This window comes from Megascapheus bottae, unplaced genomic scaffold, assembly GCF_031878675.1.
Source record: "Megascapheus bottae isolate mThoBot1 unplaced genomic scaffold, mThoBot2.hap1 HAP1_SCAFFOLD_139, whole genome shotgun sequence".
NCBI classification, from domain to species: domain Eukaryota; kingdom Metazoa; phylum Chordata; class Mammalia; order Rodentia; family Geomyidae; genus Megascapheus; species Megascapheus bottae.
The window spans coordinates 305,465-332,594 of NW_028327705.1; the positions used below are offsets into that span (position 1 = coordinate 305,465).

At 39.8% G+C, this 27,130-nt stretch overlaps 1 long non-coding RNA gene across 2 annotated transcripts; it reads right to left on the bottom strand.

The window, feature by feature from the left end:
- Positions 1 to 636: 636 nt before the first annotated feature.
- On the bottom strand, positions 637 to 26,218 carry LOC150039486 (uncharacterized). 2 transcript variants are annotated; one of them, XR_016534353.1, is made up of 4 exons: positions 26,145 to 26,218; positions 24,234 to 24,342; positions 18,847 to 18,903; positions 637 to 792 (listed from the first exon to the last, which is right to left on the bottom strand). It is a non-coding gene; the product is annotated as an uncharacterized LOC150039486 (long non-coding RNA). The 2 variants fall into 2 exon arrangements; XR_016534354.1 differs by lacking the exon at positions 637 to 792 and adding an exon at positions 12,307 to 12,401.
- Between the last annotated feature and the right edge of the window lie 912 nt (positions 26,219 to 27,130).

Below are 27,130 nucleotides of genomic sequence, written 5' to 3' on the forward strand. Positions count from 1 at the left end.
AAAGTTCTAAGGGGAAAGCAAGGGCTCCAGGACCTATGAAAAGCAGACAGGACAAGGGAGAGCATGTACACAGGAATGTGACAGTAGAAACTCAGACCCCAACACCCCGCCCAAGAAAGAATGGCGGGAGCAGGGGGGCAAGGAATTTAGAATCCTGTCCCTTCCCTCAACAGCCCCCTACCTCAGGCCATTGACTGGAGATTGACAGGCGGCTACCCATAAGACCCAGCACCACACCAAGGGAGGCGGGGCTGTCCCAACTCCCACCCGCCCAACGGGCTCAACCCCCAGCCCTCTGACTGGAGACTGACAAGCGGGCCGACCCTAAGACTCAGCACCCCACCAGGGGAGGCGGAGCTGTCCCAGCTCCCACCCGCCCACCAGGCTCCTCTCCCAGGCCACTGGATGTGGAGAGTGGAGGGCGTTGGGACCCTGCCTTACAACAGTGGGTAGGGGGTGAGGGAAAATAGGAGCCAGAATCTGCCCCCCCTCAATTCCTGAGCGGGGCATCCTCCAGCTGGGAATCCTGAGCAAGACACCACTGTTGACTTATACCACTACCAGCAACTGTTGAAGGGAGAGGTGGCTGAGTGGTGATCGAGAGAATCCAGGTGATTTGGCGATAGACTTGGATACTCGCTTACATATTAGTGATTGGGTACGTACAGGAGATTTCGAAGAGCCTGGGAATGTGGCCGGTCCATCTTTCCCATCCCAGAGCTGGCACGTCTGAACGATCAAAACCAAGAAAGAAACGACTGCAGGAACATCAGCAGAACTATCTTCATGGATCTGGAAAGATAAGGAAGAAAAATAAAAGGGGAGGCAAGCCCACGACCAACACCACTGGGGTCTGTAATTCACATGAGGGTGCAGCCAGAGACCAAGCTGACCCTGAGCCTCGCCTGCCTTCAGGCACAGTCGGAGCAGCCAGGGTCAAGAGTGTCACAGGTCCCAAGAACAACAAGGATCTGGAGAGGGGCTACCAATACCTGCTGCTAGCCCTGGACTGGAGCAAATTACGACATCAACAGCTCTTCAGTAAAATCCACCAACTAAAGCAGGTAAAGAGAGAGCTGCAGGAACAACAGCAGGAAGAAAATGAGAAGCTGGCCCAGGTGCAAGAAACACTGAAAGCAGAGTTAGAAGACCACAAGGTAGCCACACAGATGTTGCTTTCAGAAAAAGGCCACTTACAATCTGCCCTGGCCCACATGGAAAAGGAAGTCAAACGAAGTCAGGTGGAGCATGAAGATCTGACCAGCCGCCTGCAGGCTTCTCAGCAACGCAGCTTAGACCTAGAGATGGCCTTGTCTGCCCTCACCACCACGCAGAAGGACATTGAGCAGAAGAACAGACAGCTCATCCAAGACCTGGGTGATGTGAAGCTGCAGCTCGAGGAAAAGAGCAGAAGGTGTGACAACCTGCAGGAGCTGAATGCAGACTTACAGGGGAAGCTGGACGTGCTCCGGACCCAGAAGTCCAACATGAAATTGAAAATAGAAAAATTCCAACGAGTGCTAGAGGAGCGGGCAGTGCTGAAAAGAAGAATAGAAAATGTGCAAAGTGCGGTGAGTGCATTGAGGTTGGAGAGGGACAAGATTGCGGAGGACCTGAGGGTGGAGAGGTCCACGTGGACGGAGAAGGTGCGGCGGCTCTCACAGGAGATGAACCAACTCACAGACCAGCGCGAGGAAGACCTGTGGCAGATGGTGGATCTAGAGAACAAGCTGGCAGAAATGGAGAACAAGCTGGCAGAGGCACAGCCCCTTGCAGGACCATCTCAGGCTGACTTAAAGAACCTGGAGCAACAACTTCAATTCCAGGTTCAGGAAAACCAAAGCCTCAGTCTCCAGAACCTGGAGCAACAGGAACGGCTGCTGATACTGCAGAAGAGAGTGGGCGACAAGGCTCAGTCCAACATCTTTGAGGCCCAGAAATGCACAGACCTGCAAACGAGAGAGCTGAAAGAGCAGCTGGAGCAGCTGCAGGAAGCTTTCCATAGGCTGAGCACTGAGAAGGACCAGCTCACCAGCCTCCTGACCTCAGAGCAAACGGAGAATGAACACCTTCTGGAGAAGCTGGAGCAGCGAGAGATGGAATTAGGAGAATGGAAAGAGGTGGCTGAAGGAAGTTTTCAAACAGCCCAGAGTCTTCAGGAGCTCAATGCTCAGTGCCTGGCCCAGCTGCAGAAACTCAAAACCACCTGTGAAGAGAACATGGCCTCCATTCAGCAGCTGAGTGCAGAGGAGGAGGAGCTGCAACAGCACCTGCTGAGGCACACCCAGCTGCTGGAGCAGCAGCAGCAGCAGGACCTGACCCTGACCCAAGAGTTGCAGGACACTCTCCAGTGCCTGGAAGCCACTACACAAGAGAAGGAGCAACTCCAGGCCCAGCTGAGCTTCCTGGCTTTCCAGGAAGGTAAAGAAGGGGACAAGGAAGAAGCAAGGGCTGAGGAGGCAACTCCAGCCACCGTGACCATCCCAGAGGCTGTGGACATCCCACAAGTCATGAAGGCCTTTTACCCGAAAGCAAAATCAGTTGCTGAGGTGACAAAAGTGAAACCCAGCCAACAGCTGCAGGAGCAGCAGGCCCACTGCCAGTGCCTGGCCAACTTGGCAGCCCAGTGCCAGACCAAGCTGGAGCAGCAGGCCCTGTTTCCCAAGAGCAGGAACCATGGTCCCTCAGGGGACAGGAAGCAGGACACGCGGGTGTCTAAGAAGATGAGAATGTGCTTCCTCCAGGCCCTGCCTGACAAAGTGGAGCACCAGAGTCCATCAGGGGACCTCCAGCACCGGTGTGCCCAGCTGTCCAAACACATCAGCACCCTCGACGACTCCATAATTCTGTACAAAGAACAGATGGAAGCCCTGGACCAACTCTATAAGGAGAAAGACGAGTGTGTCATGGAACTCTCCCAGGAGAAGATGCAGAAGAAGAAGGAGTTGCAGGAATTTCTGGTGGTCCTTGTGGGTGAAGGCACACAGTGCCAGGGCCAGACGCCTGCAGACCCTGAGACCCCTGCTGCTGAGGTCACTTCACACCTGCCAAGCCCCTCAAACATTGAAGACAGCAAGGAGCAGAAAATCTTTGCAGATGCCCAACTCAACTACAGTGTGCAGCCTGCCCAGGTAGAGGCAGGGGGGCCTTGTCCCCGAAAGGCCTCCACCCCAGAGCCCACTGTGATGCTGATGCCTGATACCCAGCCCCCTGAAGAGCTTTCTGGCCAGGGCAATGAGCAATCCCGACCCTCTCCTTTCTTCTCCAGGCTGAGGAAAATGATGTGCTGGCGATAGTGGTTCTTTAAAGACTTGTTAGCCACCATGGCAATCTTTTAGGCCTGCACCTAACGGGTGATGACTGGACTTCAACCTCAGGCCAGATAGGACAGAGACTGCGGGAGGTGGCCCTAACTCTAAGTCATCTAAACAGCCACTGGTTGTCGGGGAAGGAGGGCCCTTGATATAGTTTTCACAAATAATCAATTTTTACAAAGAAAAATAAAATGTTATATTTACTGAATCCATCATGTTCCTTTTTTATATAAATGACTAAACACAATGTATTCTGTGAACATAGAAACAAACGACTCAGAGATTGGGCCAGACAAAAAAGAAAACAAAGTTGCATGCAGCAGTATCCTGAGGATCACAGAACAAAAATAGCTCCTTAACTAAAAAACTGAAGCAATCCCAATAAGCCGAAGGTTACTTACCAGCATGGTATCAATTCTAATTGTCTGTTTTTATAATTATACAAAGTTTATGGAAGATTTTGACATTAGGGAAAGTAATATGAAATGCTCTACTACTGCCTATGGACACTGTTACCAATTACTTACTAGAACTTTCTGAATAGCATTACAATAATTCTTTCTTTCCTTCCTTCTTGGTGCAGGGGCCTAGGTACTCTCTCTGAGCTTTGTTACTTAAGGCTAGTGCTCTACCACTTGATCAACAATTCTACTTCTAGCTTTTTTGTTGGATAATTGGAGACACGAGTCATATGCTCTTTCCTCTCAGGCTGGCATCGAACTGAGTTCCTTAGATCTCAAACTCCTGTGTAGCTACAAATACACTTCTGAAAATCCAGCCAAACTGGCTTCTTTAAAGTTCTGAAAGTCAGAAGTATCACTAAGTGAACGTCAAGATGTCAGAAGAGCTGCCTTACTTCTCAAAACTTAATCTGATAACTGTATGGTAAGCTACATCAGACAGACATTACTTTAAAATCACAAATTCAGATTTTCCAGGTTGAAAGACATAAAGGTCTTTCTCTTATCAAACTTGGGAGTCTTTAATGGTAGTGCTGTCTTAAAAGTACCCCAGAAGCTATCTGTGAAAAATGCCATGAGACTAAGAGTTCCTTTAGTGCTACAGTGCTTGGCTTAAACCCAGCTGTCCACTGAGACCTATGACTCCCTGCTCTCTATAGAAAGATCTGTAACTTTCCAGAGCCTCCCTGAGTCTCCAGATACATAGTCTGACATAAAAATATCTGATATCAGATATTGTGTACTGGAGATCAAACATTTCCCATGATGCACCACTATTGAACAATAAAAGAACTAGAAATAAGAAGTTGAAATCTGTGCTAAATCCTCTCCCCAGGAACATAGCCACAATGTATCACACTTTGGCTCTGCCATGCACTGTTGGCTCACACCTGTAACACCAGCTACTCAGGAGGCTGAGTGCTAAGAATTGCAATTCAATCCATATGAAGCAGTGAAGTTTGTGAGACTCTTATCTCCAGCAAAAATCCCAGAGTTGAGCTGTGGCTTAAGTGGTAGAGTGCAAGCCTTGAGCGAAAAAGCTCAGCAACAGTGCCCACATCCTGAGTTCAAGCTCCAGAACTGGCATAAAATAGACTCTTGGCCCAATGATATCCTTGAAGAGTGTCAGTGGGAAAAAGGCTGCATTTTCATGTCTTGTCTTATAACATCCCCTAATATCTTTATTTTATTTCAGCCCCAGATATGCTTATTATTTATTATCAAAACCTTTCCTGAAGAAATTATTTTTATTATCTTTGAGTAACAATTCAACAGAATAATTTATGAATAAAAGCATCTTGATCAATGTCATTCCTTTCCCCAATCTCGCCTAACTCCACCCAGCCTCTCAAGTTACTGGGTTCCTTTTTCACATAGATGCATTGCATATTATTATTGTGCTCACATACACCTCATCTCTTCATTCACAAGTCCCCTGCTCTTGACTTCCTTCCCTCCCCAGCAACACACATTTCAGCTTCCTGGTATTTATTTTCTTACACTATTAGTTATTCAAAGGAGTTATACCATTACAATACTCCCCTACATATACCATACTTTAGATAATACATTTAACTCTATAGACAAATAACTTCTCCTCAATCATAAGGAAATAGAAAGACTTGTAAAACTCATATTAAGTGAAGCAAGCTAGACTCAATGGAACATAGACTCCATGGTTTCCCTCATTTGTAATAGTACACATCTAAGACTCTCCTAGTAGAGGATCACAATAGCTCAAAAGCTATGCACATGAGGCCATAGAGGATGAGACTAAATGAAATGAATTCTAGGATATGGAAACAAGAGCTTTATCTTGTGTGATTGTTTTTCTTAATGTACTATGTTATTTCTTCCCTCTTTTGTCCCCTAATGGTTAATTTCATGTGGATACTGTATCTGACTTTGTAACCTGGTATATTGTATATCCATTTATTTGTTTATTTGAAATAGAGAAGGGAAGGGAAGGGAAGGGGGGAAAATAAGATGTTTGGGAGGGGGTTGGAGGAGGGAAATGGGGACAAAAACATGAGAATGGTTATCAATGTGCAAGAAGTAATGTACCTACTACCTGATGAATATAACTGTAACCCCTCTATATAATACCCCGATGATAAAAAAGGAAATGAAAACTGCTTAAAACCAAGAAAAAAGTAGCATTGTATGTGTGTGTGTGTGTATCATGTTTTCTAATATATCCTTTCACAATAATACAATATGGTTTATAGAATTTATCCTTGCCTATTTCATTCCATAAACATATGAGAAAAAGCTTATTCTGGAGAAAAAATTGTATTTTTGATTATTTAAACCATATGTTCATTTCCCAAAAATGAAGAAAAGAATGATACAGGAGTTATATTTCTCTTTCTCTTGAACTGCAGGACAACCACTTTAAGGCTACTACCCACTGAAAATTCAGAGAAGTCGCAGGGTGATGTCTTGCAACCTAGGATGAGTAAAATTCCAATGAACGTGACAGATGCAGGAAATCTCTGTGAAACCTCTTTCACCAATAACTGTTCTTTTTCTGACTTGTTCCTGGTCAAAATGAATTGAATGCTTCTTTTGGATTTTTGCTTTTTGATTTTTTAAGAATAATTCTATGGCTGGATAAATGGCTTTGCAGTGAAGAGCTGGTAGATAGAAAAATGCATAGAATGAAGTCAAATAGAGAAGACATTTAGCATCAGGCAAACTCTGAATCTTAATAAGAGGAAAAGCACCCCCCAAGATAATGATCTATGTAAAAAAGGGAATAGTTAATAAATTACCTTATATTCTGAATAGATTATAAGATATGTCTTGTAAGAAATAACAAGTGTCATGAAGAGAAATATAAAATCTGTCTTGTCCCCAAAACATCTATTACTATCACTAAAAACAAGAAAAAATGCTTGATGATAAAAAAATGCTTCAATGTCCCCCCAAAATTTTTGAATCTTCAAGAATATGAAAAGGAGATGAAATTAGATTGACAAAGAGATCAGAGTAGTACAAAAGGAAGCTAACATCCCAAAACAATGAAAATAAGCATAATTGATTATTAGCTAACTCAAAGGAAGCTCAAAGTTCAAAATTAAACACACACACACACACACACACACACACACACACACACACACACACCAAAAAAGAGTAGACCAGAATATCAGCCAAGTAATTTATTTAAAATCTAGGTTCTGCAAAACTACAATCATTATTTACCAGTGTTCTAAAAAATAATTGAGCTTCTGGAACAAAAGGCCTTTGACCTTCTATCAAAACCAGTGAAGTACCATCTGAAGAAAGTAGTTAATGTGCTAAGAGATGTCTTCTAATACAAATGTGATGCTCTTCCTGTAAAACCAATAGAGTGATTCACCCTAATGCACTTATTGAAAATAAAACTTTTAAAATAAGAAACACAGCGGAACTAGGGCATACTAAACCCACTACCACAACAATGTTCATTGCAGCATTATTCACCATAGTAAAAATATGGAACCAACCTAGATGTCCCTCAGTTGATGAGTGGATCAGCAAGTTGTGGTATTTGTACACAATAGAATTCTATGCTGCTGTCACAAAAAAACGATATCATCCCATTTGTTAGGAAATGGTAAGTCTTAGAAAAGATCATGTTAAGTGAAGTAAGCCAGAGTCAAAGGAACTTAGGCTCAAATGAGGTTCCCCTCATTTGGCATAATCAGTAGAAACCTTGGGCTCTACTAGCAGAGATCTGCAACAGAGCAAAATCTTGATTCATAAGGCCATATAGTATGAAGCTAATTGAAAGGACCTCCAGGATATTGAAACAAAAGCCATATAATGAATGATTGTTGTCCTTAATGTACTATGTTATCCCTCATCTCCTTTACTGTCCCTTGGGTATCTCATATTGTTACAGTACCTCACTCTGTTATCTGATATATTGAATTTATTTGTATTTGATTATTTGAAATTTGATAGGGAAGGGGGGAAAACCAAGACGGGGGGTGGGGTGGGGGGATGGTAAAAGGTACCAAGACATGTGAAAGGGTATCAATATATGTGAATCAATGCACCTTCTATATGGCAAATATCATGTAACCCTTTTATTAATTACAATAAAAAAATGAAAAATGATTGTTATCCTTAATGTACTATGTTATCTCTCATCTCTTTTGCGGTCCCTTGGTTATCTCATATTGTTACAGTATCTCACTTTGTTATCTGATATGTTGGATTTATTTGTATTTGGTTATTTGAAATTGGATAGGGAAGGGGGGAAAACCAAGACGGGGGGGAGGTGGAGAGGAGGGTAATGGGGACCAAGACATGTGAAAGGGTATCAATATATGTGAATTAATGCACCTTCTATCTGGCAAATATCATGTAACCCTTTTATTAATTACAATATATATATATATATAATATATATATATAAAAGAAACACAGTGGGATACTGGAATCAAAGACAGTTTACCTCCCAAACAGAAGCCCTGGTGTTCCTTTTTTCTTCTTTCTTTTTTTTTCTTTCTTTCTTTTTTACAAGTCCTGTACCTTGAGCTTATGGCCTGAGTACATCCTTCGGCTTTCTCAAGGCTAGAACTCTACCACTTGAGCTACAGCACCACTTCTGGCTTTTTTCCATAGATGTGGTACTGAGGAACCGAACCTAGATCTTCATGCATGCTAGGCAAGCACTCTATCACCAGGCCAAACTCATGGCTCATACCCTGATATTCTTTTGATGAAGGTTCAAGCCTGTCACCCTGCCACACTCCCATAATACCAACAAAGTAACAAGTCTATGCAAAAACCTCTTCCATTACCCCAGAATCCACTATCTGGGCTTCCATGGGAAAAAGAGATTTGTTGGAAAACTAAACCTTCCTTAAATATTTATTTGGGAAGAATGGTGGAGACTTGAGGAATTGGATAGAAGAAATCCATATGTTGTGAAGCATGTTATCAATGAAATCCAGATATATAACACACTAGTGTATGTATGAGAAAATACCACATAACTGTGCCCCCCCTCAAAAAAATTTAAAAAGAAGCTGCTTTAAACACTCCTCTCAAAATCAAATTTTCTAAGTCTGTATTTAAAACAAAGTCTCTACTGATTTTATAAGACATCACCAAAACCAAATGGAACTGAAACATTAAAATTAAAAGGTTATAGTAGCTGTCCATTAATGATTATAACTCAGAGGTTCCCATTTAAGTATCAAAGTAGAGTCCAAGGCAAAATGCATTAACTGGAGAAAAGGTTACTTTCTCTAGATAGAAAGTACAGCCCATAATGAAGACTTCACAATCACGAACCTTTGAAAATGAATTACAAAGCATCAGAGTACAGAAACCCGACTATTAGGATTGCAGGAGAAAACTGACAGCCACTATTAACAGTAGAAGGCTCTCAGTGCTATAAAATGTCAAAGACAGATTAATTAGGCCAAAAACAATCAAGGAAATAAGTAAAAAAAATGAATAAGGATGTAGAGATTTCACACCACATAATACATGTAGAGAAGTTTTATGACATGGACTTTGGATAGTAATGTCCTCTTCTCTTTTCTATCTTAGTCACCTCCCCACCATCTTCTATCACCTATAGTTTTCAAGCATATTTTTTTAAAGGAAAGCAGCGTGTTGTTAAAAAAGAAGAAAAAATACTACAGCATGCATTGATACATTTGAATTGGTGAAAGTCCCTTTAGAATGACAGAGAATGTAAATATTAAATAATCAAATGAGAAAAATGTTACAAATGGGTAGAGTAAAACACTCTAATGAGGTGCATGAAGCAGAAAAGCAAGCCACAGGAGTTGTCTCTGCCCTTGTCAGTCAGAGCCCTGATGAGGATTTCACAACCGTTCTTTGGTCTCATTACTACTTTCAAGGCACAGACTGCCTTGACCTCTGCTCAACTCCTCCTGTCCTTCCACGTGAAGGTAAGGTGTTTTGTCACTATCTTAGATTTGATGCACTTTCTCCCTCCTAGTTGTGAGTTTTGTTTGTATCTTATGAAGACTGTGGGCAGTTCTTCTCAAGCTATTATGATCCAAAATGAATTGGGAAGCCTCATTTTGGAGCATTTGAAGTCAGACAAATAAAGGACTAGGACACTGATTCCTCCCTTAGTTGCCACTAGTTTTAATTACGGCATGTGGAAAGTGACAGAAAGGATGGCCCAGCCTCAAAATTCCACTCTCAGTAACTGTGCAGTTGCTTCTAAAATAAATATCCATAAAGGAAGGAAGTGGAATTTGCCTAGCTCCACAACTAAGAAGACTGTCTAGCAATAAATAATTGCCAAGTGAATGTAATTTATTTAAACTAATATTCCTTGTCTAGTATCAAACATACTAGAAAATACATATAACTCATAATGATCTTATAGAGAGGAATAAATGACTGCAGAAGGTGGTTGGCACACAACAAATGCTCTGTACAGATAGCAATTATAGTCAGTAACATCATTATCAATATAATCAAGTTCAGAAGGACAACAAGCTTAGATATGGATGGAAACCGCCTGTCTTTGTCAGTTTTCAGCTACTGTAACAGGATATAAAAGGCTGATAATGTATGAATAGCAGCAACTTACTTGGCCCACAGTTCTAGAGATTACAAGGGGCCAAGAAAGCAGGGAAAGACCACAGAAGACAAACACCTTACTTCTGTGACAGAATTACAAGCTAACCCATGTTAAACAGAGGGAGAATGAGACCAGACTGGTCTTTTTTACAATCAGGAACCTGTTCCCCTATGGTCCAGCAATCCCACTCCTGGGCATTTACCCAAATGATCACAACTAAGGCCAACCTTAGGCTACAAACACAACCATGTTCATTGCAGCATAATTCACCATAGTTAAGAATGGACTCAACCCAGATGCCCTTCAGTGAATGAATGAATCAGAAAATGTGACATTTATACAAAATGGTATTCTATGCTTCCATCAGAAAAAAAATGACATAGACATTCCTAAGGAAATGGAAAGGCTTGGGGGAAAAATCACATTAAATGATCTAAGCCAGATCCAAAGAAACACAGGTTCCATGGATTCCCTTATTTTTATTAGTATCTGTCTAGGGTGGTCCCAGCAGAGGATTACATACTCAGTGGATTACTTATATAGTTCAATAGCTACGTACATATGATCATAGAATATGGTGTTAATCAAAATGAACTCCGAGATAGAAAAAGAGAGTATTTGGGTGGAGGACAGTTACGTATTTTTCTTTTTTGTTTTAATGCATTGTGTGAAATTATTTCTTTTCTCTTTCATTTGATTTCCTTTGGTTTATCCCCTCTTGCCACTGTTTGTTTTTTTTGCCAGTCCTGGGCTTGAACTCAGGGCCTGAGCACTGTGCTTGGAATTTTTCAAGCCTAGAGCACTACCACTGCCACAGCACCACTTCTGGCTTTTTCTATGTATGTGGTACTGAGGAATTGAATCTGGGTCTTCATGCATGCTAGACAAGCACTCTACACTAGGCCAAACTCCCAGCCCTGCAACTGTTTTGTTTGTTTGTTTGTTTGTTTGTTTTGGTACTCTGTGCTTTGTATATACATTTATCTGATTTGGGGAAGGAAAGGAGAATAACAAAATGATGAGATGAAAAACAAAGGGTGAAGCAGTGGAAAAGCAAGACTCAGATGACACTATGTTGGAAATGAACTTTACAATTTTAGGGGAAAGGAGGAGTGTTGGTGAGTGGGAGAAAACAAAGGAGAGGGTACCACTGTTCAATAAGAAATGTACCCATTACCTTAACATATAACTGTGAACCCTCTGTAATCACCTATTTAACTATTTAATCCTATTTTTAGTCATTCCTGCTAACATCCTCCTAGTTTACCATGATATATTGTTGTTCTTTGAATTTCATAGATAAATAACTATATTTATATTTTCACTTTTAAAAAATATAGATATTTGAAACTATAAAAAAATTCCTCCTAAACAATCTATCATAGGTTTGACTGGGTAAGTTATATGTGAACAGTATGTATTCTATGAAAGAAATATATTATTTGTATTTATTTCAGTGGAATCTCACAGAACTTAATGAACTTGGAGATGCTGCTTTGATTTTTTTGTTATGAGGTTTCATGTGATTACCTATATGTGCAAGCATAGGTAATTTCTTTGTTCTTTATGCTGGCCTTACAAGTATGATTCTATCAGATGGAGGATTTGAAAGGAAGAAACCCTATTAGGTACATTTACATACTTTGATGCCATAATTCTACTTTTCATACTCTATTCTCCGGAAATATTTCTAAATATGGAGACATATTTATTTACAGAGATATTTCTTATATTCTAACTTATTGATGAAAATGATTATTGAAATAACTTAAATATTCAACAATTGCTAGGCAATTTTTATTATTCCCATCTGCTGCAATATTACGAGTCACTAAAATTGTTTATAACGAGATGGTAATAACCCATAATGCAAAACCAACTGTCGAATAAAAAATGGTAATTAGGAAAAAGCAGGCAGAGAAAAAATGAAAAGAAATTTATTTAAATGCTATTATTTCTTATCTTTGGGTAGTAAGATTCTGGCAAATATTTCTCTTCCCTCTTCTTTTTTACTTTCCAAATTTCATGAAGTTTGTTTTTGATAGGACAATATTCTCTCTGTTTTTATTTTTTAAAGAAAAATATAAATGTATTTAGTAAAAGAAATGGTAAAATGTGTTTAAAAAGACAGGTCAGCTCAACAAAAGTTAGGCAAATACACCATCGACTTAAACAACACCATAGCCCAGCTAGGCTTAACAGATATATACAGTCTTCCATCCAACGCCGAAACTTTTTACATTTTTCTCAGCAGCACATGGAACATACTCCAAAATTGATCGTATTATACTTCATACAGAAAACTTAAGAAGATACAAGATGACTGATATAATCCCATGCATTCTATCTGATCACAGTGGAGTCAGACTAGTTCTGAACAATGCAGTAAAAGTCAAAAAACATTCAAATAATTGGAAGCTGAACAACACACTTCTGATTAATTCCTGGGTTACAGATCAGATCAAAGAAGAAATTCAAAACTTTCTTGAATGTAATGACAATAAAGAGACATCACAAAGGAACTTATGGGACACAGCAAAGGCAGTTCTGAGGGGCAAATTTATCGCACTAGGAGCACATATTAAAAAGACAGAAGAGCATGTAAATAACCTAAAAAAACCCGAAACACCTAGAGGAGCAAGAAAATGTTAATTCTAAAACAACTAGAAGGACAGAAACAACAAATATAAAATCAGAAATATCAGAGGTTGAAATAAGATCCACTATACACAAAATTAATAAATCAAAAAGTTGGTTCTTAGAAATACTTAGGAATTAACTTAACCAAAGATATAAAGAAATTATTTAATGAAAACCATAAAAGCTCAACAAAAGAAATTAAACTCCTAGAAGAGGATTACAGTAGCTCAAAACCTAGGTACACAAGGTCATATAGGATGAGACTAAATGAAAAGAACTCTAGGATATAAAAACAAGAGCTTTATCTTGTGCGATTGTTGTTCTTAATGTACTATGTTATTTCTCTTTTGTTGTCTTTTGGTTAATCTCATATTGTTACTATATCTGACTTTGTTACCTGTATATTGTATATACGTTTATTTATTTGAAATATGAAAAGGAAGGGGGGAATAAGATGATTGGAAGGGAGTTGGGGGAGGGAAATGGGGACAAAAACATGAGGGGGGTATCAATGTGTGAAAAGTAGTGCACGTACTACTTGATGAATATAACTGTAACCCCTCTATACATTACCCTGACAATAAAAAACAATTGGGGAAAAAAGAAAAAAAAGTCTATAAGACTCTCATCTCCAATTAACCACCAAAAAAAAAGGAATTAAAGAGGACACTAGGAAATGGAAAGACATCCCATGCTCATGAGTAGGGAGAACCAGCATAGTGAAAATGGCTATACTGCCAAAGTTGATATAAAAATTTAATGCAATCCCCATCAAAATCCCAAAGGTATGCTTTACTGAAATAGAAGATACAATCCAAAGGTTCACATGGAAAAAGAAAAGACCTAGAATAGCCAAAAAATTCTAGGCAAAAAGAGCAATGCAGGTGGTATTACAATACCAGATTTCAAACTCTACTATAGAGCCACAATAACAAAAATAGCATGGTATTGGCACAAAAATAGACCAGAAGATCAATGGAACAGAATAGAAGATCCAGAAATAGAACCACATAACTATAGGCAACTTGTATTTGACAAAGGAGCCAAAGATATACACTGGAACAAACATAGTCTATTCAATTATTGGTGCTGGCAAAACTGGGCAGCCACATGCAGAAAACTAAAAATTGACCCTAGAATTTCGCCATGCACAAGCATTAATTAAAAGTGGATCAAAGACCTCAATGTCAGACCAGAAACGGTGAAGCTGCTACATGATAGAATAGGAGAGACACTGGAACTCATAGGCACAGGCAAAAGATTCCTGAACAGAATCCCAGGGTCACAACAGATTGGAGAGAGACTCAATAGATGGGACTACCTAAAAATAAAAAGTTGCTGCACAGATAAAAGCATAGACACTAAAGTAGAGAGACAGCCAACCAACTGGGAAAAGATATTTACCAATAATTCATCAGACAAATACTTAATATCCAGTATCTACAAGGAATTCAAGAAACTAATCCCTCCCAAACCCAACAAACCATTCACTAAATGGGCAAGGGAACTAAAGAGAGACTTATCAAAAGAAGAGAATAAAATGGCAGAAAAGCATATGAGAAAATGTTAATCATCCATGGTCATAAAGGAAATGCAAATAAAAACAACCTTAAGATACCACCTTAGCCCAACAAGAATGGCCAAGATTTCGAACTCAGACAATGACAGATGCTGGCAGGATTGTGGAGAAAAAGGAACTCTACTGCACTGCTGGTGGGATTGTAAGCTAGTTCAGCCACTCTGGAAAGCAATTTGGAGGTTTCTTAAAGAACTGAAAATTGACCTTCCCTACGATCCCACCATAATATTTGTGGGCATCTATCAGGAACATCATAACCCAAATATGATAAGGACATCTGCTCAGCTATGTTCATCTGTGCACTATTACAATAGCCAGGAGATGGAAACACTTCAGATGCCCTACTGCAGATGAATCGATACAGAAAATGTATATATATGGATACAGAAAATGCGGTATACACACACACACACACACACACACACACACACACAATGGAATTCTACATAGCCAACAGACAAGGTAAAATAATGGCATTTGCAGGGAAACGGATGAATCTAGAGCAAATCATGTTGAGTGAGACAAGTCAAGACCAAAGGAACAAAAGGCACATGGTATCCTAAAATAATATGTGACTATTAGATCCAAACAGCACAAGAGCGAGGACTCAATATTTGTGTACCCAGTGCTATGGACATGGTACTGGAAATAAAAACACAACTACATAGACATAAAAACTTATGACTCTATAGACATAACGTTTTATTACATAGATTAATATTTATCTATGATATACAAACCCTTCGCCTAATTTTGATTATGTTCTAAAAAGTAAGTGCCAGTGAATATACATAGAGATTCCCTTCTTGAATACTTGTTTGTCAAACACATCATTTGAAATATGATGTAAAAATCAATGTTAATAAATTTTTTAATAAAAAAATAAAGGAAAACTCCCAGCATCTAGACAATGGCTAGGACTTGAAAAGGCTAGAAGACAAATTTGGGAAAAATGAAAGGATCGAGAAATTTTCTACCTTTCAGACTTGCCTCCATTCCTGTCCTACCCCTCCAAACCTTATACTCTCTTCTGCTCTCCAAGTCAAAGTCTTCCCTTGGACAGCTCACATTTCAACAAATTTGTAGCTATTTGGTTTATCATCACTGGTTCAGGGACAATTTAGAGCATACTTAGGCAGGCTCTTATAACAATCCGCCCCGTGGTGTGCCTTATGGAAGACACCTGCTTTGCCAAGAAGATGCATTAGCTGTGGGTGACTGAGTAAGAACACAATTAAGCTGTCAAAGATTCTGCCAGACCTGGGCACCTGCTAAGCCTGGGCACTATGCATCTCAAGGATGCCTTTTCTCATGTTGGCCTCAGGAATTGTCCAAACAGAGGGTGGGGCTTCTTTCCTTCCTATATTTTGTCTCATGAAACATCAATACTGTCACAAGTTTCTTGGGATAGCGAACAGGGCTGATTGATATTTCATCCTCCATTCCTTCCAGACTCATTCTAAACTAAAACAATCCTGGAGCTTGCCTAGAGCAAAAGCAGCACCTAGAAATCTGAACAGAGCCAGAATGGGCTTATATCAGGGACCAGGTACTGCTTCAGTTGGGTCTTCACCTAGGTCAACTATTGATGGATGGAATGACAGCTGAAATTTTTTTCAGCAGAAAAATGGCTATTTTGGGAGGAAGAGAAGGCCAGAAACTTCTTGAACTTTTACATCATTTTTCCCCTGACCCCAGCCTAGTTAGATTCATGAAGAAATTGTTTTTGCTGTTGTTTTATTGGTTGTTTTGTTTTTTAAAGGGAAAAAAGCCTCTTTGTATTTTTTACTTTTATATTTATTGTTTTACATTTGCGTTTATTTTGATCATGTTTTAACTATCTTTAAGTAGTTGTGAAAAGGAGTTTCTACTCCACATGTGAACTTATTTATACAATATTTCTTGATAAATGTCATGCTTTTGGGATTTTTTTTGCCAGTCCTGGGACTTGAAATTTAGACACTGTCTCAAGGCTTGTGCTCTACCACTTGAGCCACAGCACCACTTCCTGCTTTTTCTGTGTATGTGGTACCGAGGAATCTAACCCAGAACATACAAGGCAAGCACTCTACCACTAGGTTACACTCCTGGCCCCGGTGTCACAGTTTCTATCATTCTTCTCCCTCTCCATTTTATCCCAACCTTACTCATCCCTTCAAGGTTTCTGGTTCCATTTTCAGCCTGTACATTGTGTCTTATGACACATCTTGCCTGTCTCCATTCTTGGTTTTGCCCTCTCTCATCAATGCCTCAACTACCCAAAGCCTACAGTTTCTGAGCCTCTAGTATAGCACGCGCGCGCGCGCGCACACACACACACACACACACACACACACACACACACACACACACCTTTTAATACCATGTTGTTGATGGAAAGGGCTGGCAGCTGCAGATCTCGCTCTGATCCTTTAAAGCTGCAAGGCCGTGACCTCTAAATATCCTATACATTCAAATGTTAAGTAAATAAAATTATATTGGGAAAATACCTGATAATGGCCTGATAGGTAATAGTTCCATCATCATACACTCAACCAGTGTATGATACTTACAGGTGTACAAGAGTATTTAGCCTCTTGAAAAATGAACTGAGAAATCCTCATTGTATAGCTGGAAAGGAGCTGACCTGTTTTTGTGATGGGGCAGGGCTTCCTGAAAGATGCATAAGCACATTGTGGCCTTCTTTCTCAGCAGTGGGTTTGGCGATTGGGAACTTACAAGTCTACAGCTGGCTTTACTGTGCTACCACGCTCTTCCACTGTGTCCCTAGATGAAGCTCAAGGGAAGAACTTACTCAGGCTGTGGATCCCTCAGAAGGCACCCACATCTCACCAAACAAGGGAAAGCCAGACTATTTCTTTACATTAGAAACAGAATGAACTAATTGCATGTGCTTTTCACCACAGAGACTGAAAGCACAGATCTTGAGCATGTGCCACAAGACACCTTCTGCCTGTGTGGGAGCCAGATCTGGCCCCAGTTATCAAGTATGCCTAATATTTCTTAGTTGGGAAAAGAAAACATCTCCCTAGTAAGAAGAGAGAATTATGTTGTTATTCCTTAGAGAAATGTAAAACAAATAAAGTAATAATTTAAAAACCTCATTAATCAGCTAGAATCTTCATCAATAAAGTATCATCTCCTTCATAAAGTCAGAAGAATTCTCCATGCCGACTAAGATGAATGGTGTAACTCAGACATTATATATTTTTTCCAGTCCTGGGCCTTGAACTCAGGGCCTGAGCACTGTCCTTGGGCTTTCTCAAGGCTAGCACTCTACCACTTGAGCCACAGCACCACTTCTGGCTTTTTCTATGTATGTGGTACCGAGGAATCGAACCTGGGTCTTCATGCATGCTAGGCAAGTACTCTATAGCTAGGCTAAACTCCCGGCCCTCGGATGTTATTTTTAAGAGAATAAATTTCTATAAAGTTTTAAAAGGAATTTGGAACCTGGGATATATTTTTATATTTATATTTATATTTATACCCAAATATATATGCCACTATGATTTTGCAAATTGTGATTGATTTATGGAGTTCCAAGGCATTATCCATCCATCTTGGAAAACATCTAGTAAAGTTACTGAGACAATCCTCCTGTAGGTGGCAGTGGACTGTCTGGTGGACAGGGTACCTGTCTATACTTTATATGAAGTTGCCTTCATCAGCAACTGGCAAAGGTGATTTATATACATGAACATGGTAGCTCTATTTTTATGACAACTATGCAAAGCAACAATTTTCCCCCATGTGGGAAATGTTTTATTTACAAAGATGTTCATCACAGCATCACTCAAATAATGCAAACAACCTGAATGTCCAATAGTACAGAAATGATTAAATCAACTTTAGTATTCATGGTTGATATTTATGAACTGCTTATAATAACATGGGAGAAAAGCCTTGCTATGCTATCATTATAATTTTATACTTAAAGGATAGAAAACTGCATATGCTGCATAAATACCACTATGTAATGCAAACAAAGCAAATTAAAAGCTATTCATAATGAAATTGTAGCAATGTAATAAACTGAAATATATATTAGCAGCAGTTGTGTAGGGGGTAGGATTACCCATGCTATATTTTGCCTCTCTAATTTGCTCTATTTTCCATATCTTTTAATGAGTATGCATTCATTTTTATATTAGAGTCTACCAAGAAACTTTAGAAACAGAAAATATGCATTAGAGGTGGAATTAAAAGATTTCATTGCTGAAGCATAAAGACATTGAAGCACCTGATGCAGTATTTCAACATTTGTAGGAGATGCCTCAGTACCTTGACAGAGAAAAGTCTTCGTACTAACTTCTCCAGAAATCTTCATAAAGGACACACCTAGGAGAATGGGAAGTTCAGAAGAAAAGAGATGAGATTTCTGTAACAAGTGTACCATAGTATGATTTTCCTCAGATTTCTAAAACATTTCACCAGTCCCTGGTGAAGCACAATATCAACTAGCATGAGATCAGTAAGGAAGGAGCATGCATCTACACTGAAGGATGGGAATGAGCCACTTACGCCAAATTCTGGCTTCATTTAGAGTTTTCACAGATAAGTTAGTGCTTCCTATACCCTACAAGCACAGATCATTGCAATCTCATTACTTTACTTGAATTTTGCCATGCCTGTTTATGGCTTCCCTTTCTCCAAGGGCTTTTCTTTTATTTCACTGATGTCTTATTCATGAACCTATCAAAGCTATGGCTTTTGCAAGAACTAGTATAAGGAAGTGACCAAAAGTAGCCATACAGACAGAGCATCCTCGTCCTTCCTAAAAAGTCAGCTCTCAGATATTACCGGATATACAATAGTTTTACTGATATAGATTATTTTTCCCAAGAGATTTTGACTCCATATTCCTGTATAAAGGTCAGGAATCTAAATTATTCATTTTTTATTGTCAGGGTAATGTATGGAGGGGTTACAGTTACATTTGCCAGGTAGCAGGTGCATTGTTTCTCAAAGATTGATCCACCTTCTCATGTTTTTGACTATCTTTCCCTCCCCCACATCCTCCCAATCCTCTTGTTTACTTGAATTGTCTTAAGGCTTGAGCCAAGGGCCTGGGACTGTCCCTGAGCTTTTATGGTCAAAGCCAGCACCCTACATTTAAGCCACAGTTCCACTTCTGGTGCTTTGCTTGTTCACTGGAAATAAGAGTCTCTTAGACTTTCCTGCTCAGGCTGGCTTTGAACTGCCATCTCAGGCTCTAAAGTAAGAGGTAGGAAAAAAATATGCTAATATACAGCAAACTAATATTAAAATTAAAATTAGTATTAATTAATCAATTAATAAATAGTTAAAACCAGTATTACTAGTATTAAAATGCTTTGGGATGCAGTGGGGCATAGTAGTTCAATATAATGGAGCTGAGAGTTGAGAAAATCCAACTTAAACTTTGATTTTAATTCACTGTGACCTCAGACAATAATCTCTTTTCAATGTACAAAATGACTAGAAATAAACATACCCATTAAGAAGACAAAAAAAGCGATAGTGTTTCATTGTGAAGAGAAAATAAAATCATGTATAAAGGCATTTTCCAAAGAGCCTGCTACTTCTTAAATTCTTAACAAAGCTCTGTTTGATGGTAATGATTATGGTGATGATTGTGACAGTTATGATGATGAGGATGGTAGTAATTGTAGTGATGATGACAGTGGTGGTGATATTGCAGGAGGAATACTTAAATCTACAATGGGCTGTAAAGTATGATTGTTCATTCTGAGTGTGTCACATTTTTCCCAAAGAAAGCATCTGGTTTCTGAAGTTCTAGTCTCAGAGGAAACAAAACTTACATGAGCAAAATGGAGGAGAACAAAAAACAAAAGTCCCTCAAAGAAAATGGCCCAGATGTCACACACAGAAGACAAAATGTCAAAACTGGATAGAATCATTAGATGTATAATCTAATATTTTGTCATCATTGTTTCTTTCTCTTTTTTGTGCTGGGCCCAGAACTTGAACTCAGGGCCTTGTAATCTCATTTGCCTTCTTCACTCAAGGCTGCCACTCTACCAGTTCAGGTACAAACTCTTCCCCGATCTATTGGTCAATTAGAATTAAGAGTCTCTCAGACTTTTGATTTCCTTACAAATGGTCAATGTCATTCTTTCTGATGAAAGCCCATTGTGTATATGTACCATCTCATTTTCTTCCATTGAGGAGCATCTGGGTTGATTCCATATCTTAGCTATGGTAAACAATGCTGCAATAAACATGATTGTGCTGGGGTAGTTTTAGTGTGACCTGTTTTATTGCCAATTGGAGTGCCCAGGAGTGGGGTTGCTGTATCATAGGAAAGCTCTATGTTTACTTTTTCAGGGAACCATACTGCTTTTTTTTCCAGAATGCTTGAACAAGTTTACATTCCAACCAATAATGCAGTAGTGTTTCCTTTTGGCCACATATCCACCAGCATCTCCTATTGCTAGTTTTCTTGATAAGGGCCACTGTAACTGGGGTGAAGTGGAATTGCAATATTTTCTTGATTTTCATTTCTTTTCTTTCTCTAGAGATGTTAAAACATTATATTAAGTGAAATAAGCCAGACCCGAAGAAGTGTAGGTTGCATGGTTTCCCTCATTTGTAATAATTAAAATGTGCCTATAACCCTAAAAGTAAATTCAATGAAGAGTAAAAGACAAAAATAACAGCTAGACATGATAAAACAGGACTCTAAACATTCGCACAAAGGAGGATATTTTCAGGAGAGGATCATTCTGGCTCAGTAGCTAGGTGCTTATAATCATATAAAATGATGTTTGCTGAAATCAACTCCAAGAAGTGGAAACTAGAATGGCTTTTTGTGGTTGTTTATTTTCTGTTTCTTCCCAACTTTGTCACTGTTTCTTTTCTATTTTTTAACTTCTCCACTTTTGTCCTTGCATTTAAGTTTATCTGATTTGGGAGGGGAAGGGAAAGCACAGAAACCATGGGACAACCCCTACACTCCCCCCCCAAAAAAACCCCACATAGTAGGAAATCATGTCACTTCTTAAAACAAAAAACGTTTCCAGACTTTTCCACCCGAGCTGGCACTGAGCTATGATCCTCGAATCTCAGCTTCCTGAGTAGCTGGTAGGCATGAACCATCAGCTCATTCTTTTTTTTGTTTGCAGCATTTGAGCACTGATTTTTTCTTTGGAAAGCCTCTCTCTCCCACTCTCTCATCCTACATATGTGGTTACACTAAAATCACTTCCAAAATCAAAGCGTGAGTTCTAGAACCAAGCTTCTCTGACCTGTGTCAGTGGGAAATGGCTGGCCAGGTCACTCAACCACAACATGTCTAGATCAACTTTTAGAATGCTCCCTGAAGTTTTCAGGAAAGAAGCTTGATGCTGCTCATAGATTGGGTTTATTAGTTTTAGACTTATCACTGCCTCAGTGGTGAAGATACATTCTTAAGAAAAACCCAGATATAAGCCAACAGGCACATGTGCAAAAGCTAGAGGTAACGTTAGAGAGAAGGAACAGTCACCATCCCCACAATATGTTTGTTCTTCTGATTATTTTTGTGTATTAAGCCGGTCTTGGGGCTTGACCTCAGAGCTTAAGCACTGTACTTGAGCTATTTTGCTTGAGGTTAGCACTATACCACTTTGAGGCACAGCACCACTTCTGTTTTTTGGGGTGTGTTTTTTTTCTGGTTAATTGGAAATAAAAGTCTCAGGGACTTTCTTGTCCTGGCTGGCTTGTAATCACAATCCTCAGATCTCAGCCTCTTGAGTACCTAGGATTATAGGTTGAGAGTCAACAGCACCCATTAACAGTACCTCTCCATCTCCAGCCATAATTCAATACTTTCAATCTATTTATATCTGAATCAATTCTACCCCTTGGCATCCCACATCCACATGTGTTCATCCATAGGAGTTTAAACAGGGTTCATTTCACTTATAAATAAAGTATTCTGGTCCAGGATGGAGCTGATGCCCAAGAATAAAGAAAATTGAGATGAGAATGCATTTTAGAGGACCTGTATTGGAGTCTGAGCTCAAGGCTTCACACTTGGTTCCGCTGATTCTCTATAATCTAAGCCATGCATCCAGCTTAGCATTTTGCTGGTTATTTTGAAGATGGAGTCTCATGGACTGTTCTGCCTAAGCTAGCTCCCAATATGGATCCTCCAGATCTCAGCCCTCTTAGTAGGTAGGATTACAGGCATACCTTACCGCTGGCCAGGCACCTGCGTATGCTCTCTGTGCCTACATACATACATGTGTGTTCAGATGTTCATGAATAAGGAGTTCAGATGAATGCATGTGAACTCTTCAGCTTCTCAACAAGCTAGAGCTAGCAATTATTATGTATACTCTCAGATATAAAGAAGAAACATTCGAAGATATAATGGGTTTGGCTACTAATTAAAAAGGATGGACTTCAAGTCATGTTAATTGGGTTTTAACGCCCATATCTGACACCAGTTCTGACAACTACAGTTTGAGAGAATTAAAGGGACTGGTCAATAGAACCTGTGTGACAAATGGATAGGGCTTAGGTGAGGCAGTGGTACTAAGTGATAACAAGAGTAGCATATTGTAGGATTCAGAACAGAAGAGTTGATTGTCCTTTTTTAGAGAGAAGCCAGCTGGGCAAGAAACAGACGTAGAGAGCAGATTTCAGTTCATACTGTTTCTTCATACACATTTGAATGATCTTGGAGAATTCCCTATATCTATTTCTTCAGTGAATTCTAAGAGTCTTTAACAATAGTATCAGAGATCAGGTACATATTAGAGAACAAGTAATAGTTACACGTGAAACAGGCAAAAAATTGATATGTTTGTTCATTCAACAAAACTTACTGAAAGCCTATAGATAACAATAATGTATTTCACTAGAGAAAATTTTGAAAGTCTTCAATATAAAATAATGATAAAGTAGGGAGGCACGGTGACTCAGGCCTGTAATCCTAGCCTCACAGGAGGCTGAGATCCAAGGATCAATGTTCAAAGCCAGCCTGGGCACAAAAAGACCTGAGACTCTTATATCCTACTTACCTCTAGAAAATGGGAAGTAGGGCTTGGCTCAAGGGTAGGGTAGTAGCCTTGAGCTGAAGCGCTCAGGGACAGCACCCTGGCCAAGTTCAAGCCCCAGGGATATAAAAAAAGGAATGATAAAGTGGGAGAAAAACATGGGAAGGGGTAACAATGTTCAAGAAAAAATGTACCCACTACCTGATAAATGTAACTGCTGTAACCCCTCTGTACATCACCCCAACAGTAAAATAAATTTAAAAATAGGTAATGATAAATGTTTGAGAAGGCACATATGCTTAGCTGTATTTAAGCATTACGTGGGGTATATATAAATGGGAATATTTTGTGACAGTTCATTGATGAGTATATTTTTTATGTTCATATGTATCAGGTTAAACCACTTTTTTTTAACTGCCAGGTGCCAGTGGCTGACACCTGTAATCCTAGCTACTCAGGAGGCTGAGATCTGAAGATAGTTGTTCTAAACTAGCCGGGGCAGAAATTTATCTCCAATTAACTACCCAACAAACAGAAGTGGCTGTGGCTCAAGTGGAAGAGCACTAGCCTTGAGCACAAAAAGGCTCAGGGACAGTACCCAGGCCCCGAGTTCTGTTCTAATGAATAAAGAACTTTAATTTTAAATAACTGAAGCGTAAAAAAGAAAATCAAGTAAAAATTTACCACTGAGTTTGCTTTTAAAAAATTGGAGATTCTTGGATTATTGTAAAAACTTCTCATCATTCCTCATTCCTGAATGTCACAAAGAATGGCATCGGTTTCAGAAGATGGCCTGGAAGGTATAATGGAAAATTAATAAAGGCTAGTGTTTCTTTTATTACTCAGGTAGCCAGTGAAGAAAGACAAGGAATTAATGTAGTGCCAGCACAAGTACCTCAGCTCCCTGTATATGCCTATGATTTATTACCATTACCTCTCTTCCACCCCACCTCTGGCCCACCGGCACACAGGCAAGCCACAAGACTATGGAGAACTGAGCCAACATTCTAGGCTTGTCTCTTCTAATGTCGACACAGCTGGAGAGATGAGTTATTTTGCCCTACCTCTCATCTTTACCCTGTTCTTTGTAGTTGAAGATACAGCTCTGCTTAGCCTAGGGCTCCCAGATTCAAAATGATAACTACGCTCGAAAAGAATGCCCACAGAACTCATATCCTTCCTGTCCTAGGCTGCTGGAGGTATGAGCACCAGGCATACATATGAGCCCCTGTCAAAGTGGGCCGTGAGTCCCAAATGCAAGGCCTTTCCAAGAACTAAGTGAGTTGCCTCTCATTGCAAACCAATTGGAGGAACCTTCGCAGGCTGAGCTGTCACCTGCAGAGGATAGGGCGTGCTGCAAACACCTGCTCTGGCAGGTGAAAAACTAGATGGTAACTTGCTTCCATCTGGAGGGAATGGACATTTGAGAACATAATTCCTATTTGAGATTTCATTCCAAGACTTAAGGTCAATAAATCAGTTGTAGCAGTATAAAGAGGCAAGAAATGTACTTGTACTTTACTATGGTGCTACATGGAGCATCCAGATTTTCTGACCAAATCAAGAATGCTTGATAGCCAGGGGCTGGTGGTGGCTCACTCTTGTAATCCTAGCCTGAGATCTGGAGGATGGTGATTTGAGCCCAACCTCAGCAGTAAAGTCTGCAAGATTCTACCATTAAAGAAAAATAAATTTCAAAACCTTGAAACTGCTGGGGCCAAGGCTTCACATTTGTGATCATAGCTATTCAGGAGACTGAAATCTGAGGACCCAAATTCAAAACCATCTCAACATCTCAAAATTGGTGAGATTTTTCTGTAAAAAGCCAGAAGTAGAGCTGCAACTCAGGTGGTAGAGCACCAGACATGAATGGGAAAAGCTAAAGATTAGTGCCCAAACTACGAGTTCAAGTCCTGATCCTGGCACAAAATATGACAAAATAGGACTGGAGGCCTGGCTCAAGTGGCAGAGCATCAAAAAAGCCACCAACTAAGGTCAGGTTGATCACTTTATGTTGGTTAATGGATATGACAAGAACAAGAAAGAAGTGACTCTACTTTTACAAAAACTCTGAATTTCTCTGTCTGCATTACTGATAGGCCTGCTTTATGGGCTACTTTCTTCTCCATCATTAGCTTGTAATGATAAAACTCAAAGCATGTCTTTCCACGCTAGGTGAAAGAAAGGTAAGTAAAATAAGGAGCACTAAGACATTTGTTAGTTACTTTTTCTGCACCAGACACCTACCAGATGCTTTTTATTAATCACTGTATATTCTCACAAAAATGCCTGCAAAAGATGATAAATCATTTTCATTTGCGGATGAGAAAGCTATGAGTGAGAGACCTAATGTTGCTTAAGAGCATAAGGCTAAATAAGAGAAACATTCAATTCACAAATCCAAACCTCTCTGATTTCCAAATGTCTATACTCAGAGATCTACTCATGGGAATACACACATATTTGCACATCTGAACACACACACACACACACACACACACACAAACACACACACATACACATACACCTGGAACTCTTTTGCTTTAGGCACAGAGGCACACTATAAGAAGAGACAGACAGGCTGTGTATGCATACCTGCCTGTGTACATATTCTCTCCAGGCTTAGTCTTCAGCTCTTGAAATAAAACCTCATGCTCCTGTGAGTGAATGATTTTACTCCAGCTGACCCCAATACTAGAAAAACAAGTTAAAAGTAGACAAAATGGTATTGCCACCTTCAAAGGGCTGGATACTTCACTGACTGAGTCAACAACTGCCAAGGGATTCCCAGGAGCTCTTGAACATCTGGATCTACAGCTACTCATAGACATTTACCAAGACTCTGGGATTTTCCTTCTCCCAAGTCCTGAAATGCTTCTATGAGGAAAGTAATGACTTTGGTTTAAGTGCTGAATTACATGAGGACTGAACCCAAAAGAAGAATACTTCAGTCCTTAGGCAGGCCTTAGTCTAAGCCCCACACAGAGTAGTAAGTCACTGCTCTGTGTAGTAGCTCCACTTGCAAATCTTCTTCTGTGAGTGAAGATGTTTGCTATACTGCAAGTCTGCAACTGCTCAGAAAAAAATCCAAATCGATTTATCCTTAAGCACAAATTTTTTGGATGAGAAAGAAGCCTTTGGCAGCTTGGTTGAGTCTCTCACTTTCCAGATGGCATGGGCATCCTTCAGTGATGCCTGTCTGGTGATTCCATTAAAACACATAGGCCCTGTGCCCCAGAAATAGACTTCAAACATGAGCACCTGAGGCAAAGTGCTCTCTGCTTCCTTGGGCCACTTCTCTCTCTCAACCCCAGAAGAGTGACTTCCTGTCTGTCAGTTCATCTGCTTCCATTTGGCTACCTTTGTAATCTCCTTTAGGTTTCATTCATTTGGCTTTCTGCTCACATATAATTCTTTGGATTTACATTATTTCTAGCATGTGCTGGAAGATTTTTGTATGTGTATTTTTTTGTATGTGCTAGGGCTTGAATTTGGTGCCTGGGTGGTATCCCTTAGCTGTCTTCCCTCAATGCTGGCACTCTACCAATTCCACACCTCCACTTTCAGGGTTTTGCTGGTTG